We start from the raw sequence: 12254 nt of genomic DNA on the forward strand, positions 1-12254 counted from the left end.
GGCTTGCAGCTGTCAGGAAACCTGTGTGTCTCTATCTTCTCAACAAGGGGGATCCTTTAGCAGCAAAACAGCTTGGGAAGGCTGAGGGGCGGGCACCTTTTCTCTCTTTTGAAGACAGCAGTGCTTAGGGTTTGCAGAGGCTGGATTTCTGCTGTTTGAACATCTACATCTGCCTCTGCCTTTCACCTGAACAACCAGTGCCTACACCTGGAGTTGTGATACCTGTTTCCCTTAAGCGTACAGAAGACCCTGACCAGCTATCCTGCTGTTGAAGGGTGAAGAGTCTACCACTCCCTGTCGGGTCAGGGAGGGAGAGAGAGATTGCATATGGGTGGGGTGGTGGTGGTGGGGAACTGGAGAGCTGAGCTTGGAGAACCCAGCTGGATTTGGTGTCTAGCTGCAGGACCACTGTCCTTGGCTGCCCAGGACTGGTCAGAGCAACACGATGAAGATGCACAATCACCTTGGCAACCAGCTCACAGGCAAAGCTGTTACTTGGCAATCCACCTAGACCTGTCCCCCTCCCCACCCCGCCAGCTACACTCTGTTTCTCCCACTGCAGCTCACACACAACTCTTTCTCCACTTTGTTATGTCTCAAACATCACAGGACTCTTGGTGTGTGAGGAAGTGAGGAAAAATGAGGAAAACAGAGATCCAAGACATAGGGAAAGAGAAATAATTTTCTAAACATAGGTGGGAAGGACCCCTGTGGTTTGAATGACCTCCTCTTTCTGGTGACTGGAGATAGATTGAGGTCAGGGAGAGAGAGGGGGCAATGAATAGCAAAGCTGGACAATTGGGCAGTTTATTTGCTCACTGTTCCCAGAAACCATGAAAACTGAGCAAAATTAGAGGCAAGAGTTTATTCCCACTTCTACTTTCCTTTCTTCCCCCTCCCTGCCTCTTTTCTAAGGGCCTGTTGTGGACACTAAGACTTCCCTGGTGGTTCAGTGGGTAAAGAATCCGCCTGCCAATGCAAGAGATGTGGGTTCAATTCCTGGGTCGGGAAGATCCCCTGGAGAAGGAAATGGCAACACTCCAGGATTCTTGCCTGGGAAATTCCATGGACAGAGGAGCCTGGAGGGTTACAGTCCATGGGATCGCAAACAGTTGGACAGGACTTAGCAACTAAACAACAACATCGTGGACACTTGCCATAAGGACTTGTGTCCATATGGGTCCTATCCAGTGGGCGCTGGCCTCTTCTCTTTCATTCATTCATTCAACACACACTGAGCACCTGACTTTGGGTCAGCATCATGCTGGGCTCTGGGGCTGCAGAATTAAAGATAGATATTATCTCTGTTCTCTTAGAATTTACAGTGTTTAGCAGAGGGGGCTGACTGAGGAAAAACAAGCAGGCAGACTAATACAAGAATTGAAAATTAGAATAAAAGTCTCATGATTTTTATTTTTAACCACAAATCAAGGGCTTGTGGTTAAGGCTAAGAGGAAAGGGCTTGCTTTTTGCTCCATTGTCTTTATTTTTCAAATATTTTATTTGAGCCTGGCATGTTTTTGTTTTTTTTTTGGCCTGCTCCACATAGCATGTGGGACCTTAGTTTCCTGACAAGGGATCAAACCCACAGCCCCTACAGCAGAAGTGTGGAGTCTTAACCACTGGACTGCCAGAGAAGTCCCTTTCAAATATTTCATTTTTGAAATATTTTTAGGCAGAAGAGTTGAGCTCTTACACACACATATACACACCAGGCTTCCCTGATAGCTCAGTTGGTAAAGAATCTGCCTGCCATGCAGGAGACCCCAGTTTGATTTCTGAGTCAGGAAGATCCCCTGCAGAAGGGAAAGGCTATGCACTCCAGTATTCTGGCCTGGAGAATTCCATGGACTGTATAGGCCATGGGGTCGCAAAAAGTCAGACACAGCTGAATGACTTTCACTTCACTTCAGACATCTACAAACACCTGATATCATCACCCCAATTAAGATAACAGATGTATTCACCACCTTCCAGAATTTTCTCGTGTCCCTTTTGTGTGTGTGGTAAGAATACTTATTGTGAAATCTATCCTCTTAATAGCTGTATTTTGAAGTGCACAATTCTGCATCGTTAACCACAGGTAGTTTGTCCTAGAGCAAATCTCTAGAAGTGATTCATCCAGCAAAACTGAAAGTTTGTACCCACTGAACAGCTCATCTCCCCTACCTCCAGGCCCTGGTGACCACTACTGTATCACCTCCTTCTATGACTTGATTTTCGATAAAGTGGAATCATGCGACATTTGTCCTGTGACTGTGTAGATGTGTGCTCAGTCATGTCTGACTCTTTGTGACCCCATGGACTGTAGCCTGTCAGGCCCCTCTGCCCATGGAATTCTCCAGGCAAGAATACTGGAGTGGGTTGCCATTTCCTTCTCCAGGGGATCTTCCCGACCCAGGGATTGAACCCATGTCTCTTGTGTCTCCTGCATTGGCAGTAGGATTCTTTACCACTAGCGCCACTTGGGAAGCCCGTCCTATGACTGGCTTGTTCATTTATCCTCCAGGCCCATCCATGCTATTGCAAATGGCAAGATTTATTTTCTTTTGCTTTTTTAAGACTGAATGATGTTCCTTAGTAAACACATATCACATTTACTTTAATCCATTCATCCGTTGATGGACTCTTAGGCGGTTTTGCATTGTGGCTGTTGTTGTGAAGGCTGTTGTGAAGGCTGTTGTGCAGTGAACATGGGAGAATAGGTATTAAATCCTTGCGGATGCAGCAAAAGCAATGCCAGGATTAAAGGGTCAAGGAAGGCCTTTATGAAGAAGAGTCATGCAAGCCAAGACCTTAAAGGTGCTTGGGAGTGAGGGAAAGAGGTAGAGATTGTGCCCAGTAGGGGAACTCCATGAGGGGCTGGAGAGACAGGGCCGCCTGGGCATTGTTGGAGGAACAGGAATTCGATCAGCATGTCTTCAGATAAGTCTGTAACTTAGGCAGATGGGGATCAATAAGAAAGGTCAGATGAACTAGGACCTCAGAGGTCGTGGAAGGTGTTTGGATATTATATTCTTAGTTCTGTAGCAGGCCACTGGATGGGTTTCAGCTTGAGAGTGGTCTAATCAGACGTATATTTTAATTTCAGTAGGACTTCCAGTACAGATCAGACGGTGGGCGTCAGAGAGGAGGGACATAGACCCCTAGGTAGTTATTGTGATCATCCAGGTGAGAGATGATGGGGGCCATGTGAAAGAATACACGATGCATTCACGAAGCAGGACTCTGGTTTTAAGTCCTTTTGAGCTTTGTTTGTTTATCCTTTTAGAAGGAAAAATACAGTACACGAGAAAACAAAGCAGCGAGGAGGCAGGCATATCCTGACACCCACTTCCTGTGGGACCTTTGCAAGTTGCCCAAACTCATGTACAGAAAATGAGAGTGCTTCTAAAGACTGCATGAGACAATTAATCTAAAGCAATTAGGGTGATGCAAGATATACAGGGGGCTTCCCGTGTGGCTCAGCTGGTAAAGAATCTGCCTGCAATACAGGAGACCTGGGCTCGATCCCTGGGTTGGGAAGATCCCCTGGAGAAAAGAAAGGCTACCCACTCCAGTATTCTGGCCTGGAGAATTCCATGGACTGTATAGTCCATGGGGTTGCAGAGCTGGACACGACTGAGCAACTTTCACTTTCAAGATATACCGAAAATGCTCAAAAAGTGGAAGCTACTGTGATTGGTCATTGAGAACTCCAAAGCAAGCAGCCTAGTTTTTGATCAGGTAAAATTATCAGGGGGTGAGCATAGGGAGTGCTTTCTTTGGACTCAATTAAAATATAGATCTGTAACAAAATGGGAAGACAATCTGTACTTATGGTAAGAGTCCAAAGGGAATTAATAATGCAAGATGTTTTAGGAATTTGGACATACAAGCCACATGGCAGAGAAAGTACATAATGGTCACCAAGAACATAAGTTTTGGCTGAGCAATATTCCACTGTGCATATATGTCACATCTTCTTTATTACTCAGCCATGAAAAGAATGAAATAATGCCATCTGCAGCAACATGAATGGACCTAGAGATGATCACATTAAGTGAAATAAGTCAGAGAAAGGTAGATATCATATGATATCACTTATATGTGGAGTCTAAAAAAAAGAAACAAATGAATTTATTTACAAAACAGAAATGCACTCACATATAGAAAATAAACATATGGCTATCAAAGGGGATAGTGATAGGGAAGGGGAAGGGAGAGGAGAGATAAATTTAGAGTTGGGGTTAACAGATACACACCACTATGTATAAAATAGATAAATCACAAGGACTTACTGCATAGCACAGGGAACTATATTCAGTATCTAATAATAACCTACAATGGGCTTTCCAGGCGGCACTAGTGGTAAAGAACCCACTTGCCAATGCAGGAGATGCAAGAGACTCAGGTTCAATCCCTGGGTTGGGAAGATCCCCCCGAAGGAGGGCTTGACAACCCACTCCAGTGTTCCTGCCTGGAGAATTCCATGGACAGAGGAGACTGGCAGGCTATAGTTCATAGGGTCACAAACAGTTGGAATTGGAAACAACGGAAGTGACTTAGCACGCAAAAAGAACCTGAAGAAAGTTGAAATATATGACTGCATCTCTGTCCTATATGCCTAAAACTAACATAACATCATCAGTTAATGACAATTCAATTAAAAAATAGTCTGAAAAAAGAATTTAGATAGGGAACCAACACCAGGAAGAGAGCCATCACCAAAGACAACTTTGTTTTGTATAAGAAAGACTTCTCAGACTGGCAAGGCAAACGTTCACCAAACATTTGCTCGGCCTATCTCCCTGTGAACTGTCTTCTTCCCCTTTGAAATCCCAGACCACTACCCCCTTCTCCTTAGCTCAGAAGAACATTAAAAGAAAGAGAGAGAAACAAGTTTTGAATCTGGATTTTGAGTCGTAGCTGTGTGAATCCATTGTCTCTGCTACAGAAATGGTGAATGGCCATGCTGTCCGCATAGGGTCATGGTGAGGCCGTGCAGGTCACGGTGAGGTCATATTATTAAAGGGCTTGCTTGGCACGATGCCTAGGACCTAACAAGGACTTGATCAACAGAAGCTGCTGCAGAAATGCATGCTGATGTGTTGGGGGTTAGAAGATCCATCTCTAAGGATGGTAATGCTTTGCTGCAGTGACAAGGACATCACTGAAAAATAAGAGTCCATTTCCACTGTGCTTCTCTGACCCTTAGTAGGACTATTACTTTGCTAGGGCTGTTGTAACGGAGTTCCACAAATTAGGTGGTTTTGGGAACAGAAATGTATCTTCTCAGGGTTCTTGAGGCTAGGAGGCTGAGATCAAGGTGGGGTTGGTTCTGCCTGAGGTTGTGAGGGAGAGCCTGTCCTCACCTCTCCCCTCGTTCTGATGGTCTGCTGGCCATCTTTCTTGGTCCTTGACTTAGAGATGAATAACCCTCCTTGTTTTGCACCTCCATCTTCACATGTCGGTGTTTCTGCATTCAGATTTCTTCTTTTTTTTAAGGATACCTGTCAAACTGGATTAGGGGAGGGGACTTCCCTGGTTGTCCAGTGGTTAGGGCTTTGCACTTTCCACTGCTAAGGGCGTGGGTTCAGTCCCTGGTCAGGGAATTAAAATCCTGGCATGTGGCATGGTCAAAAATATAAATTGGATTAGGGGACCAGTTGATCACGTGATCATCTGAAAAAACTGTTTCCAAATAAGGTCACATTCCTGGGCGGTAAAGACTCTGCCTGCCAGTGCAGGAGACTTGAGAGACACTGGTTCGATCCCTGGGTCAGGAAGATCCCCTGGAGGAGGAAATGGCAACCCACTCCAGTATTCTTGCCTGGAGAATCCCAGGGACAGAGGAGCCTGGTGGGCTACAGTCCATAGGGTCACAGAATCAGGAGCACCCTGGGCCTTAGGACTGCAATATCACTTTGTGGGGGACACAATTCAAATCATAACAGTCAATATACCAACACTGTTTCCTTGTCAGATGAAGAGACTAGTCTAAGCCTCCACAGCTAGTGGGAAGATTGGGAAGGCAGGAGGGGACCTGAGCTGATTTTTCAGAGATGAGCTCTACAAATCATGCTACCTGGGAGAGGCCCATCCTCACTAAATCAAATGCTTCCAAATAGGCAGCAGCAGTTTGCTTATAGGCAAACAACAGCCATATCCATGTCTCCACTACAACATTTGTAGCAGCCCCTATACCAACGAGCAAGCATCCACCCTGCTTTCGATATGCTGTGTCTCAAATTTTGGGGGGATTCAGCCTTGACGTTACACCACTGGGCCACTGTGAATATTGCCCAGGTTGTGCACTGCACAAATCTGGAGGGTATCATTTACATGATAGTCTATTCTGGACAAAAATATGCAGCAACCCTGAGACCACATCCAGTCCCCACACTGTACTTCTCAACTGCGTTTTTCCATCTCCCAGCTGTGTGTTTGGGCTTAGTAGTGGGACTCAGCAATGTGCGGGTGTGCCTATGTAAATAAAGGGAGAAGAAAAAGAAGAGGGAGAGAAGGGGAGAAAGAGAGACAGACTGGAGGGAGGAAGGGAAGAGAAATGAGAGATGTAACAGATCCCAATAGAATAGTCTGTATACAACCCTTGAAAAGGCTAACAATAGGAAAAATAACATTAAGTTCTGATAGTTCCTATAAGAAAATCCATTAAATTATGGAGAAGTCAACCAGCGGCTTAGCAGTGGGCAGAACACTTGTGCTAATTATAAAGGGATAAAAGAGAGTGACAGTGAAAAGCAAAGCTTCACTAACATGTACTTGAAGGCCATGTGCAGGACATAAAACTGAGACAGATTTTCAGATCAAGTCTGGAGCTGATGCTTGGAGTCTGGCCTCATTTCAAGCCGAAACATTTCAATGTTGAAGCAGGAAGGTGATGAAAGATTGAAGGATGAAGCTTCAGTGCAAGGAAGAACATCTTCCTAATTTTTACAAGCTGGTATGTCACTTGTAGGGCTTCCCAGGTGGCACAGTGGCAAAGAACTCACCTGCCAATGCAGGAGACACAGGAGATGTGGGTTCGATCCCTGGGTCAGAAACGGCAACCCACTCCAGTATTCTTGCCTGGGAAATCCAATGGACAGAGGAGCCTGGTGGGCTACAGCCCATGGGGTTGCAAAGAGTTGGATACAACTGAGGGACTGAGCATGCACGCATGTTACTTATGCTATATAACCAGCATGCTCACTGCGATTTGAGCAAATCACAGCTAGAAAGAAACTATGCCAAATGTAATTAGTTGGTGTTTCTCTTCTTTGGATGGTAGGGTACAGTAGAGCCCCTCCTTATTTTCTCCTCCTCCTCCTCCTTCTTGTTTGTTTTCCTCTTTTTTCTTTTTTGCATTTTCCTCAATGAAAGTAATTTCTTAAAGGAAAGAATCTGTTTTTTAATTGAAGTTCTTTGTGTAGATAAGGTAGCATACCACATTTTTTTCCTCTAAAATGGCTAAAAGCTATTGTGTGATTTAGTTTCAAAAAAGTGTTCAGCATCAGAAGAACTGGGTTATTCTAGAAGGAAATGTACATGCTGGAATATGTAATATTCAGGAAGATGAATCCACACTTGGCCCCCAAAACAGCTGAGGATAGATTTTATTTTTGCTTAGTCCTAATTTTAGTGTATATGAAGCTCAGTCTTAGGGGCTAGAAACCAAATTCTCAAGCTTGGATAGCCAGAGTACTTTCTGAAGGCCATTTTATTTTTATGACCATTTGGTTCAGAATTAATGAGAACTACTTTGCATAGATATCATTTTATATTCTAAACAGTACCTTTTGGGGATTCTTCCACTCACCTTGTAGATATAGATTATCAAAGTTGATTTTTTTTTTGTTCCCAACTCATTACTGTTCTAGTCTATGAACCTCAGAGATAATTATCTTTTAAGGTCCACAATTTTAGAACATTTATCAGGTTATTAAAGCCACCAATTATGGTATAAAACACCCAAGGAATTTTGAGACTGTTGGAGGGATTAAGAAAACCAACTTCAAAGATTCCATTGGGGAGGAAGGAGCACATGGGATGAGAAAAGCTTCTTTGTCCTGGTTGAGTCCTCGTATTTTTACATCTTTTGAAATGTTCCTTTTTTCTTCTAAAAGAAGAGATAATTCTTCTTGTGAACAAGATCCTCAGAAGTCAACTGATGACTCTAAAATTTCAGAGAGATCTTCATGTCCCCAAAGTCTATTAAACCACTAAAATGATTTTTGATCCCTCCAGGTGATGCAGTGGTAAAGAATCTGCCTGCTGAGGCAGGAGACGCAGGAGATGCAGTTCAATTCCTGTGTCGGGAATATCCCCTGGAGAAGGAAATGGCACCCCACTCCAGTATTCCTGCCTGGAAAATCCCATGGACAGAGGAGCCTGATGGGCTACAGTCCATAGGGTTGCAAAGAGTTGGATACAACTGAGTGAGCACACACACAAAAAGCACACGGTAATGGAAATATATTGGCAGAGATGGAGAACCTTATGCTATAATACAGATGGTGAAGATCTTTGTTGGTCTGGGAGCCACAGTGCCAGATACATTAACTCCATTCAAAAACGTCTTTGAACGGCCATCTCAGTGGTTGAGTCTCAGGGCTGAAGGAAGCCAAAAGAATTTCCATTTCACTTGGTAGACTGAGCGACTTTCACCTTCAAACATGTTCTAAAAATACAGAGTCTATTTTAAAAGAGAAAAAACAGGTCTTATATGGCACACTGCCAAAATTGAGGGAAATAAGGGACGAAAAGCTAAGGAGGACCCTCCCCTCCCAAGGTAAACCCCCTGTTACAAACCTCAGTGATAAGAATGTGAGTTAGTGTTAGTTGCTCAGTCGTGTCCGACTCATTGCGACCCCATGGACTGTAGCCCTCCAGTCTCCTCCGTCCATGGGATTTTCCAGGCAAGAATACTGGAGCAGGTTGCCATTTGCTCTTTTCACATTATCTCCACCTCATTTGCAGGAGGAATGAGGTTCCTGAGGCAGGACTTTGTTTCCTCCTCCTAAATAGTAGAGAGATGGAGGCACGGGGGAAATAGAGAGGGGTGGTTGCAATCCCAGCCACTGAGCAGGAGGCAGAACTGTGGACATCACTGCTTTAGGGGCCGCAGCCCAATCGGTGGTGCAACACCCTTGACGCAGTAAGTGTCAGCCTGCAGTCAGTGATGCTCATGGAGACAGGTCTTCTGCTGCCTCCAGACCACTGGAACCACCATCAAGTCATAGAGACACCCTGCAGAAAATCCTTTTCCACTGGCATTCTTTATTTACATATTTTCCCCTTAAATTTTATTTATTTTTGGCTGCACAGGGTCTTCACTGTTGCTAGGGCTTTCTCTAGTTGAGACGAGCAGTGACTACTCTCTAGTTGCGGTTCTCAGGCTTCTCACTGTGGTGGCTCCTCTTGTTGCAGAGCATGGGTTCTAGGGGCACGGGCTTCAGTAGCTCTGGTGAACAGGCTTAACTGCTCTGCAGCTAAGCGGGTCTGATCCTTGGGTTTGGAAGGTCCCCTGGAAAAGGAAATGGCAACCCACTCTACTGTTCTTGCCTAGGAAATCCCATAGACCGAGGAGCCTGGTGAGCTACAGTCCATGGGGTCGCAAACAGTTGGACACAACTGGGCATGCACACGCTAACCAAGGCAGGTGGATTCTTATCCACTGCACCATCAGGGAAGTCCTCCACTGCCTTTCTTTTCGAAGGCTGTGTTCCAAGATTTAGTCCCAGACTCATATCTTCTGATCACGTCTCGCTAGTCAGTAGGTCTTCACATAGGCCATTGAATTCTTCCATGAGATTGTAATATGTGTACAGCAGCTAGTACATGCCAGGTGCTGTTTTAAGTACATGGACAATATGAACCCATTTTATCTTCACAGCAGCCCCACAAGGTGGATATTACTAGTATCAGCCTCATTCGCTGAGGGGGCAAGTGAGGCTCAGAAAGGATAAGTATCTTGCCCAAGGTTATACCACTGGTGAATGGTGCCAAATTTGAGCTCAAGCTGTCTGAGTACAGAGTCCTTGCTTATAACCACTAAGTTATGCTGTCATCAACTAAAGCTTGGCATCTCGTTCACAAAAAAACATGAAAGGAGGGATAAGGGTGAAGGGCCTCCAAGTCCCCTCACTCCAGACCAACTCTGTCTTGTGGTCCAGACTTTTTCAGCAAGAGGTGAACTCCTCCCCTCTGAGCCACCCCATGCCTGCCTTCCCTCCAGGGTCGAAACCTCATGGTGTTACACACACCTGCCCCTGCAGCAGCTGCTGCAGAGTTCAAACCTGCTCACTGGGAGAAATGAAACCTACTTCCTTGGCTTTGTTCTCCAGTGGTGACCCTAAAAACCAGCATTAGACTCAGCAGAAGGTATTGTTCTCGGCACGTTAGTTAAAAACGATACCTGTTATGAGTCATACACACAGAACAGATTTGCGGTTGCCGAGGGGGAGGCGGAGGGGTGGGTTGGGGGTTTGGGATTAGCAGATGGAAACTATTTTACATAGACTGGATAAACAGCAAGTCCTACTGTATAGCACAGGGAACTATATTCAATATCCTGTAATAAACCATAATGGAAAAGAATATGAAAAAGAACATACATATAGATGTATAATTGAATCACTTTGCTGTATAGCAGAAACTAGCACAACCTTGTAAATCAACTAGACTTCCATAAAATAAATTTTTAAAAAACGATACCTGTTCCGATTGGCGTTAAGACCTCAGACTGGGACAATGTTGTCCATTGTCCTTTGAAATCATCCTGTGACCTTGATCTAGATAAAAGACATCAGCAGAAGTGTTGAGACAGATGATCAAATCACATAGCTAGGTGAGTGAGTCTTCAGGTCAGTGCATACAAATCACCTGGAGATCACGTTAAAATGCAGATTCTGATTTGATGGCTCCTGAGATAACCTCTAAGCCCTTGGAACATCAGTCTGGTCAGTGTCGTTGTTTACTGGTTTACCTTGGGCCCTGCTGGATAATTTATGCCAATAGTGTGATGTATGATGAAGACCTTGTCTGACCTCTGGAGGCTGGGTAACTAAGGTCAGCTATATGGGTGTTTCATGCCCACTTGACTGACCCTCTTTCAAGTCAAGTCCCTGGACACTAAGGCTCTGGTCAGCTTCCCTGGTTAGCAATACTTCTATTGCTACACAGATTTGCTGGGAGAATTAAGCACTGTTTGTACAAATCCATGAAGGGAGGACCACTGGAAACTATCTCACCTCTCCTGAACTCTGTCCTACCTTTTACTTCTGTTGATTTTTGTTGTATTGTTCAGTTACTAAGTCATGGCCAACTCTTTGCCACCCATGGACTGCAGCATGGCTCCTCTGTTCTGCACCATCTCCTGGAGTTTGCTCCAATTCATGTCCATCGAGTTGGTGATGCTATCTAACCATCTCATCCTCTGCTGCCTCCTTATCCTTTTGCCTTCAGTCTTTCCCAGAATCAGGGTCTTTTCTAGGTCAGAATACTGCAGTGCAAAGCAAACTCATAGGACCTTCCAGTCACAGGCTCCCAGTCCTTCTCACCCCAACCCTGGCAGGGACAGAAGCTTTTCTCCTTGAAGGTAGCTGGACTGAAAGGCCCTGCTCGTTTCTTAAGATCAGTGGTGTTTCTCTTCTCTCTTCCAGGTGACATTAGTAACAAGGAGGGCAGGGGACCCTTAGGATTCTGGTCTCCCATTTCTTCAAGTTAAACTTGCCTTCATTCATTCTGTAAGGCTCTACCTTTAACCTGTACTTACTTCTGAAATGTTTTAACTGTTTATTTCCATTACTTCCAGAATATGTTTCCTTTAAAAAAAATTACACTTGTGATATTGTTATTTATAGTAAGAAACATACATTAGGTCTCCATCCCTGTTGCTGGCACACAGCTCCTAAAGCCCCGAGGATTTCCTAAGAAAAAAGAAGAACAGGAGCATCTTTGGTTCTACCATTTGCTCCTTTGTCATCAGTTTCTGAAATTCTGAAAGACCTCCAGCTCCATAAAGGTGGAAGAAGTATCTTATTATTCATAACAAGCCCTTTTCAAGCACACTAGAATTTATGTTAATGAGGTAGTTTTGGAAAGTCACTAAGGATGGGGGGCTGGTTGTTAAGGGAGTCAGCCAGGTGATTAGAGGGCTGGAACTTTGAGTCTCATGCCCCAGTCTTCTGGGGAGTGTGGAGGGAATGGCTAGTGATAGAATCATACTTACGTAATGAAGCCTCCATAAAAACCCTAAGGGACATGGTTTG

Source organism: Bos mutus, chromosome 4 (genome assembly GCF_027580195.1).
Source record: "Bos mutus isolate GX-2022 chromosome 4, NWIPB_WYAK_1.1, whole genome shotgun sequence".
Classification (NCBI taxonomy): Eukaryota; Metazoa; Chordata; class Mammalia; order Artiodactyla; family Bovidae; genus Bos; species Bos mutus.